Source organism: Mus musculus, chromosome 9 (genome assembly GCF_000001635.26).
Source record: "Mus musculus strain C57BL/6J chromosome 9, GRCm38.p6 C57BL/6J".
NCBI lineage: Eukaryota > Metazoa > Chordata > Mammalia > Rodentia > Muridae > Mus > Mus musculus.
The window spans coordinates 75,930,717-75,941,133 of NC_000075.6; positions in this window are offsets into that span (position 1 = coordinate 75,930,717).

Genomic DNA, 10,417 nt, shown 5'->3' on the forward strand with positions numbered 1-10,417 from the left:
GTTATCCTGTTCTCTATAGCTAATACCCACTTATAAGAGAGTACATACCAAGCTTGTCTTTTGGGGGCCTGAGTTACTTCACTTGGTCTTTTATAGTTTCATCCATTTGCCTCATTCAATTTCTTTCTTCAAATATTTCAAGTTGTCATCATGCAGGTCTTTCACTTGCATAGTTAGAGTTACATCAAGATATTTTATATTATTTGTGGCTATTGTGAAGGGTGTTTTCCCCCTAATTTTTTTCTCAGTCCTCATATTATATGTATAAAGGAGGAATAATGATGTTTTTAAAATTAATTTTGTATCCAGCCACTTTGCTGAAGGTGTTTATCAGCTATAGGAGTTCCCTGGTAGAATTTTGGGGGACACTTAGGTATACTGACAATATCATCAGTGAATAGCAATACTTTGACTTCTTCCTTTCAAATTTGTATCCCCTTGATCTCTATTAATTGTCTTATTGCTCTAACTAAAACTTCAAGTGCTCTATTGAAAGATGATGATAGAGTAGACATTCTTATCTTGCCCCTAACTTTAGTGTAATTGCTTTAAATTTCTCTCAACTTAATTTGAAGTTGGCTATTGGCTTCTTGTATATTGCTTTTATTGTATTTATTTATGTGCCTTGTATCCCTAATCTCTCCAAGACTTTTGTCATGAAGGATATTGAATTTAGTCAGTGGCTATTTTGCATCTATTGAAATGATAATCTTTTTTATGGTGGATTTCACTGATGGAGTTTTGCATGTTGAACCATCTCTGCATCTTTGGGATGAAGCCTACTTGATCATAGTGGATGACACTTTTTATGTGTTCTTACATTCAGTTTTTGACTTTTTTTTTTGAGACAGGGTTTCTCTGTATAGCCCTGGCTGTCCTGGAAATCACTTTGTAGACAAGGCTGGCCTCAAACTCAGAAATCTGCCTGCCTCTGCCTCCCGAGTGCTGGGATTAAAGGTGTGCACCACCATGTCCAGCAGTTTTTGACTATTTTATTGAGGAGTTTTACGTAAGATTTCATTAGGGAAATTGGTCTGAAATTCATTGTTGAATCTTTGTGTGACTTAGGTATCAGGGTGACTTTGACCTTATAAAATGAATCTTGCAATGTTCCTTCAGTTTCCATTTTGTGGAATAATTCAAGGAGTATTAGTATTAGCTCTTCTTTGCAAGTCTGGTAAAATCTGCTCTAAACCACGTGGCCTTGTGCTTTTTTTTGGTTGGGAGACTTTTAATGACTGCTTATATTTCCTTAGGGTTATAAGTCTATTTAAATTGTTTATCTAGTCTTGATTTAACTTTGGTAAATGGTATCTATCAAGAAAATTGTTCATTTCATTTAGATTTTCCAATTTTGAGGAATAGAGGTTTTTGAAGTAAGACCTAATGATTCTTTGGGTTTCCTCTGTGTCTGTTGTTATGTTTCCCTTTTCATTCCTGATTATGTTAATTTGTATATTTTCTCTTTCTGCCTTTTAGTTTGACTAAGGATTTGTCTATCTGTCTATTTTCTCAAAGAACCAGCTCTTGGTTTCATTGATTCTTTGTATTGTTCTTTGTTTCTAATTTATTGATTTTGCCCATGAGTTTAATTATTTCTTGCCATCTACTCCTCTTGTGTGTGCTTGATTCTTTTTGTTCTCGAGCTTTCAGATGTCCTGTTAAGTCAAGAGATAAGATCTCTCTGATTTCTTTATGAAGTCCCTTAGTGATATGAGCTTTCCTCTTTGTACTGCTTGCCTGTGTCTCATAAATTTGGGTTTGTTGTGTATTCATTTTCATTGAGTTCTTTAATTTCTTTATTTCTTTCTTGATCCAGTAGTCATTAATTAGAGAGTTGTTTAGTTTCCATTAGTTTGTAGGCTTTCTGTTGTTTCTGTTGTTGTTGAAGTCCAGTTTTAATCCATGATGGTCAGATAAAATACAGAGGATTACCTTAATTTTCTTGTATCTGTTGAGACTTGCTTTGTGACTGATTAAATAGTCAATTTTGAAGAAGGTTAAATGAGGTAGTGAGAAGAAGGTATATTCTTTTGTGTTTGGGTAGAATGTTCTGTAGATGTCTATTAGGTTTATTTAATCATAATGCCTGTTAGTTTCATTATTTCTCTGTTTAGTTTCTGTCTTGATGACTTGTCCATTGGTGAGAGTGGGGTATTAAAGTCTGCCATTATTAATGTTTGGGGTTTGATTGTGATTTAAGCTTTGGTATTTTTTTTTCAAATGTGGGTACCATTGCATTTTGGGCATAGATACTCAGAACTGAGATGTCATCTTGGTGGATTTTTTTTCCTTTGATGGTTATGAAATATCTTTCCCCATCTCTTTTGATTAATTTTGGTTGTAATTCTATTTTCTTAGATATTAGAATGGCTACTTCAGTTAGCTTCTTGGGTCTGTTTTCTTGAAAAATCTTTTCCAGTCCTTTACTCTGAGATAATGACTGTCTTTGATGCTTAGGTGTGTTTCTTGTATGCACCAGAAAGATGGATCCTGTTTTCTCATCCATTCTGTTAGCTTGTGTCTTTTTATTGGGGAATTGAGTCCATTGATTTTTGAAAGATATTAATGACCAATGATTCTTAATTCCTGTTATCTTGATGTTGGTAATGGTAGTGGTGTGTGTGTTTCTCTTCTTTTGATTTTGCTGGTGTGAAATTATTTACTTCCTGTGTTTTCATGGGTGTAGTTAACCTCCTTGGGTTGGTGGTTTCCTTCTAGTATCTTCTATTGGGCTGGATTTGTACATAGATAATTTGGTCTTGTCATGGATATCTTGTTTTCTCCATCTACGGTAATTGAAAATTTTGCTCAATATAGTAGTATGGGCTGGCATCTGTGGTCTCTTAGAGAATGTGGAACATCTGCCCTGGCCCTTCTGGCTTTTCAAGTATCTCTTAAGAAGTTAGGTGCAATTCTAATAGGTCTGCTTTTATATGCTACTTGGACTTTTCCCTTGCAGTTAATATTCTTTCTTTATTTTTTATACTGTACATTTAGTATTTTGATTATTATATGGCAGGAAGATCTAATCTATTTCTTGTTCTGTAAGCTTGTATGTTTATAGGCATCTCTTTCATTATGTTGAGGACATTTTCTTCTATGATTTTGTTGAAAATATTTTCTGGTTTTTGAGCTGGGAATCTTCTTCTCTTCCTATTATTCTTAGATTTGGTACTCTCATAATGTCCCAGATTTTTCTGGATATTTTGTGTCAGGAGCTTTTTAGATCTAACATTTTCTTTGACCAATGTATTTCTATCATATCTTCTACACCTGAGATTCTTTTTTACATCGTTTGTATTCTGTTGGTGATGCTTGCATCTGTAGCTCCTGTACTCTTATTAGGTTTTCCATCTCTAGGATTCCCTTGGTTTGTGTTTTCTTTATTGCTTCTATTTTCATTTTCAATTCTTGAACAGTTTTATTCATTTCCTTCACCTATTTGATTATATTTTCCTACATTTCCTTAAGGGATTTATTACAAGGGATTATTTCTTCTTTAAAGGTCTCTATCATCTCCATAAGATTGGATTTCAGATCATTTTCTCATGCTTCAGCTGTGTTAGGATGTGTACCACTTGCTGTAGTAGCAGGGCTGAACTCTGGTTATGTCAGGTTACCCTGGTTGTTGCTGATTGTGTTCTTAGGTTGGCCTCTGGCCATGTGGGTTTTGTGGTTATTTTAGGTTCAAGTGCTGATTTCTGAGTTTTTCTTTGTTGGATGGGCAGTCTTTGGATGTTTTCTCCCCTTGGTTTCTGTTTCCTCTCAGCCTTCTGATCTGAGTAGCCTGAGGTTCTGCTGACCACAGAATCTTTAAGAACAGTAGGGTGTCTCCACTGGGGGTCTTGTGGCCTGTGTGGAGTCTAGGGTTTTGTTTCCTAAAGTTGCTCTGAGGTCCTTATTACCAGCATGGTCTGTGGTCCCTGGTCCCTTTTCCCTCTGGGGAAAAAGACAGGGTTGTCTGGCAGGAAATGGAGCACAGGATATGAGGTGCAGTTTACTGCTCTTGTGTGTACTTTCAGGGGAGTTGGTGAGCAAGGGCTTGGGGCAGGGGTCTTGGTTGGTGTCTCTGATGGAAGCAGGCATCCAGAAAAGTAGGCAGAATTGTGGGGCAGGAAATGGAGCACTGCCAAAATGATGACTTTAGTGCTATATATACCCTACATTATGCTAGAAAATATGAGTTAGCCCTTCCAGAGTCAGTCTTAAAACTCTGCACAGAGCAGGCATTCAATAAATTCAGTAAATATTTATACAATGAACGAAATTTCTAGAAGAAAATTTAAATATATCAAGTACTTAAAAGGTCACTTTAGTATATATTTTTAACTCTCCTAATTGTTTACATGATAGTGAGTACATTTGGTTATGCGACTCTCTTCATTGTTCATTCTATAATTTAGTTTTAATCTCTCTTTCAAAGATCCCTTTGTAAAATTTTTTGACTTAAGTCCAATGAAATGTGGTACCTTGTAAAAGTTCACAAATGTCTTTCATGAGAACAGGACTCATGGTTGATGGCTACTAGACACAACTGAGTTAGGCATATATAAGGCTGCATGAGAATCAAAAGTGCTTGCAAAGCACATTTCCTGGAATGGGAATGTTTTAAGTAGAGTGAGGAGCTACACCAAGCTTCTCTTTGTCCTCCACAGAATAATCTTCTACTGAGACAAAAATTGTTGTTGTGTAGATACTGTAGAGCCCACTAAATCAGTAGTAGATAACCTCTCTAGCCTTATGTTCATTTTCACTGCAGCCAAGTGAAAATATAGAGTGTACAGACATATACCTGTTTGCCTAAAACACCTTAATAATGTCTGAGGACAGAATTCCTTCAGATGACAGATAGGCACCTCTAACCTGGCCTCTCTCTACCTGTCCAGCCTTATGTGGCACCATGATCCTTCATCTCCCACCACTGAGATTATATAGTCCCATAAGAAATTGTATTAATTGTTCTCATTGTCAGAGAACAATTTATATATTTATAAAATATATAAAGTTAATTGGTGTAGTTTTTATCATCTGATTTTTAAATTCACATTTACTCTAACAGAAGGTAAGGTACAAAATCTCTGTACCATGGACTCTGTATCTAAATGGCACAACTAGCCAAGGCTGGCCCTTTCAGGGAAACTTCTCTCAAGTATTTTTAAACATGTAGGTTATCATTACCTGTAAAATTTACACTCTGAAATTAATTTCAAACTTTCTCCTGGATCAGTACTGACACATATATCTGGGGATTATACATCTCAAATAAATATCAGAGAGTTTGAAAAATTTGCACAAATTTTAATTAAGAAAAATTCCAAGGTGCAAACTAATCTATGCACAGTCACTCATGGATTTATGGTTAGGGAGAGCTTGTAGAAAGACGCCTGCTTCTGGAAAGAGTATACTGGTGAGGGAACAGACACGAACTGTGAGTGAGGGCATCAGGCAGCTCAGAATTGGATGAGAAGAGGTTTTGGAAAAGTCTAGGCTGAGGAAACTTTTAGTATGGCTATGAAGTAATGTGTTTTCATAATGGAGATGTCCAGAGCTTCATAGCTTTTAACCTAGGCAATAATAAACAGGATGTTATGATGGCTTGGTACTAACACAGTAGTTGAAAACAAAAACAGAGGGAAAAATTACTAAAGTTTCAGAGTTTGGGTGTTTGCATTTTTAAAAGTAGTAATCATTTGGATATGAAAACAGCACACTCATTATGCCTTAAACGGGAGTAAAGATTCTTAATGTGAATGAAGTTTATGGAATAATAAGATCGGAATTCCCTGAAATTATCAACCATTTGATCTTTATTTTCATCATAGGAGATTTATAGACAGCAGGTGTAATTCTGCTATGTTTTCTGGCAGTTTTATACCTAGAACTTTAAGCATAATGATAGCTCCTGTTTTTTCCTTTTAAATACAAAAGGTTTTCTCTATTGTGTATTACAAGAAAAAAGAGAGGGCTCACAGTGACTTAATTTCCCATAATCCCTCACTTTGCTGTAAAGTGAACTTCAAACCGTTAAGTGATGTTTTATGTAGGTGTGACTTAAGAGCTAAAGGATACAATCATATGCTTGAGTTTTATGTGAATGTTTTGCTGGTCTTGGCGCTTTTTACTTTTATTTGTTTTGTTGGCTTTTACACATCCATATGCTAAGGTTTGGGCCTAGTGAGGCCATCATTATTGTAAACAACCCCCTAGCTTCTGAAACCCAGAAGCATTATCTTCTGATTGCAAGAATACCTAGCAACATTGCTTATGTTTTAATTTGAGCTATGTAACAATCTGTGGATGTATTGTTTACATATGAATTTATCTTCCCAATATTTCTTTCTAAACCTCTACATTTTCATTATAGAAATGTCTGGAAAAAATTAAGGTCAAGATGCATGAATGCCAGAGGATGTAGAAGCAAGGAAATACGATGACTTAAAAGATGGGTTTTGTTCTCAACCATCCGCATTAACCACTTATACTATTCATGGCCACTGGATACTTGCCACTTTTCTACTTAGCTATAGGAAGAACTTGCCCTTGAGTTTCCTCTTTAAACATTTATGAGAAGGGTCTTTGGGAAAGTTACTTCAGTAAAAGTTACTATAATTTCAGCACAACTAGCTTATGTCATGTTAAATGGCATAAAAATAAGAGATAACTGATACAACTTATCACAGACCAATTTAAGGGTAAAATAAATAATTGATCATTTTCCTAAAATATATTTACTTAAGTTAGCTATTATAATTAAAATAATTACTAAAGAGGAAAATATTATTAGTACAATGGCTGATTATTATATTTCCAAAAATTAATAAGCTTCTAAGGATTAGTTTTTAATTAATATAATTTTACTTATGATGAAATGCTATTAAATACTTTAATACATGAAGTAAGAAAACAAAGTTCTAGAGGCTGGAGAAATGTCTCAGTGGTTAAGAGCACTGACTGTTCTTCCAGAGGTCCTGAGTTCAAATTCCAGCAACCACATGGGGACTCAAAAACATCTATAATGGGATCTGATGCCCTCTTCTGGTGTGTCTGAAGAGAGCTGTAGTATAGCTACAGAGTATTCACATACATAAAAATAAATAAATTAAATTAAAGGAAAAAGTTCTAGAAAATTATAAGAATTCATATAAGTTAGCAAAGAATTAGTAGAAAAATGAATAAAGAGTTGCAAAGGCAAGCTGTAGAAGAAGAACCTAGAATGGTAGCTCAATATTGATAATTTTAAATAGTTCTGTAAGTTGTAAAAGCACTTAGAAAAATAACAGTGAGATGATAACATCATACCCTAGTTTACAAATGTTTAAGAGCAGAAATGTGCTAGCTAAGATAGATAACGCAATTATATTCAAATGCACATACTCTGTGTAATAATCTATGAAACAATTGAGATGCACATCCTATGACCTATCTTTTTTATGAATGAAACAGAACAATTGAGTTTACTTGGTTGTAATTTTGGGGAGGTAACAGGGAGATGCATTTGGAATTAAGAAAGCTGCAGTCTAATTTGTTATATTATAGGCCAATTGTGAAGCCTGTGTTCTAAGACATCATAAACAGAGCCTAAGACTCAAACCCAGCAGTAATGTCTCTACTCTATCCCATTACAAAGGACAAGCAGCTGCAATCAGTGAATCAATGGGCAGATTCATGTGCCATTTGCAGGTTTCCCCATTTGCTCTATAGATATGTAGGGCTAGATAATTTTGTCATTCTTTGTCATCGAGAAAGGCATGTGAGTGCTGTGTTTTATCAGATGTTGAGCAGAATATCTGACCTCTACTATCTCCATCACATTTCTTCAGTGAAATAATGAAAAATGTCTTCAGCTATAGTTGGATGGCAGCAGTAGATAAACAGGACTTTATATTATTGCAAAGAAACTTATATACCAATCAAACATTGGTATATACTACAATTAATACATTAATAGTTTATTTGGTGTGAAGGAAATAATACTGACTCCAAAATATAGACATCGTTTTGAATATTGATACTATTGTCTCTGAATGTTATATTTAATATTCAAGATCAAGCAACTTTGAAAACTCAGGACTAGAAGTCAGAAATAGTGTCTACACCCACAGACTGTCATTCCTGGAATTCCTGCTAACCTACCTGATGGACTGTACAGATGGCATCTGATATTATAATGGCTTTAACTCCAATAGCAGCCAGTGAGACTTCTACACATTCAGTTCCTTTTACAAATATACAACAAAGAGAGGAGGTAAAATTGAGAGAAACTGTGTGTGCTAAGGACAATATAATTCAGAATAGAGTTATTTAAATCTGTTTATGATCCTCATTGGCTAAAGTGAGTGAAACCTACTTTAAGTATAAATGGAAAAAGAAAGGAGAGCAAGACAAACAAATATCAAAGAATGAGAATAGTTTTTTATGTATTCAACAAAACCATCGAGAAGACAACAGGAAGCTGTATTTTCTGCCTGGATCCAAATTCCCACATGGTGGGAATATTCCCTTTTCTATTTTTCATTTCACCACTGTTTCTTCTATGTTGACTTCTTTTTTTTTCTTTTTTATTAGATATTTTCTTTATTTACATTTCAAATGTTATCCCCTTTCCTAGTTTCCCTTCTGAAAACCCCCATTTCCTCCCCCATATCCCTGTTCCCCAACCCACCCACTCCTGCTTCCTGGCCCTCTCATTCCCCTATACTGGGGCATAGAACCTTCACAGGACCAAAGGCTTTTCCTCCCATTGATGACCGACTAGGTCATCTTCTACTACATATGCAGCTAGAACCACAGGTCCCACCATGTAAGTTTTCTTTGATTGGTGGTTTAGTTCCAGGGAGCTCTGGGGGTGCTGGTTGGTTCATATTGTTGTTCCTCCTATGGGGCTGCAAAACCCTTCAGCTCCATGGGTCCTTTCTTTAGCTCCTTCATTGGGGACCCTGTGCTCCGTCCAATGGATGACTGTGAGCATCCACTTCTGTATTTTCCAGGCACTGGCAGAGCCTCTCAGGAGACAGCTATATCTATGCCGACTTCTTTCTAATGCATGCTAAACATTCCATTCTTTGTTGGGGAGCAAACAAACTCTTGCTAAATAGCATTAGATTTTAAGCTCTGCACAACAAACATGTTTCCTTCTAGACTTTGCTTGTTCTTGAATATCCACACCACACCCCCCACATTAGCACACATAGGCATGAGCATGCATTATCCTTTGGAAGACATTTGTGTATTCATTGTTTTATTGCTTAGCATTTGTTTGTCAAGATATTATTTGTTACAAAGATTTTTAAAAATAGTGCAAAGGACTTAGGGGGATGGAGCAATGCGTAGAAGCTTTTGCTTTTGTATCAGGGCCTGAAGTAAAATCCCTAGAGTCTATGTCAGGAATGCACACATAATCACAGTCTGGGAGCAAGAAGGGAAAATAGGAGAATTGAAGACCATCAGTCTAACGATATTTCCAGTGGAAAGGAAAAATGAAAGAGTGGTAGAACAGAACATTATGTTATCCTCTGGCTTCCACACATTTGAATGGTGCACACATCTGCACACACATGTGTATATATACCACATGTACCCTTAAACAACATACATAAAATTATAAAAATATGCCACGTGTTTTATTTTGTTCTAGATATTTGTCTTCCTGCAGCCATTTCCTGAAAGGTATTTCTAACTTGCTAGTTTTCTGTTTTGTTTTTTGTTTGTTTGTTTTGTTTTGTTTGTTTGTTTAGTAAAGCAATGTGAAATAAATGATGATTAAAAACAACCAGAAATTCATTTTTCATTGTGTCCTAGAATAAAAGACTGACTATGCAATTTGTGACTAAAGATCTATTCACATTTTTTAATCTTTTTAAAAGAAAACATACAAATTGCCATAAGATACATGAAAAAGTATCTAGCATGGTAAGTTATCTTGGAAACAATAAGTATTATTTAAGAATTCTGGTATACAAAAGTCACACACACACAAATAGCATCACCAATGAACTCATGGAGGAACTAAACAGGAAAAAACCATTTATGAACAGCCTCAATGAACACAAAACACTTACAGTGGGAAAACCAAAACATCGCTGGAGATATCACAACTCACGAGTAACAAATTTGGAATTTATAGCAATCAGTTAAGAAAAATACTTTCCTATAAAGATATGAACTCTTTTAACCACAAAATATAAAATTTCACATTTCTATGACAAGAAAGGATACAGATAAAATTAATTCACCAAATGTGAAATAAAATGTTTTTCATTTTTCTTTTTATTAAAAATAGATTCTTTTCTCATGCAATATATTCTGATTATAGCTTTCTCTCCCTCTACTCCACCCAGTTTCTTCTCATCCATTTCCCTCCTGATCCACTCCTTTTCTCTCCCTGATTAGAAAAGAACAGGCTTTTGTCATGTTT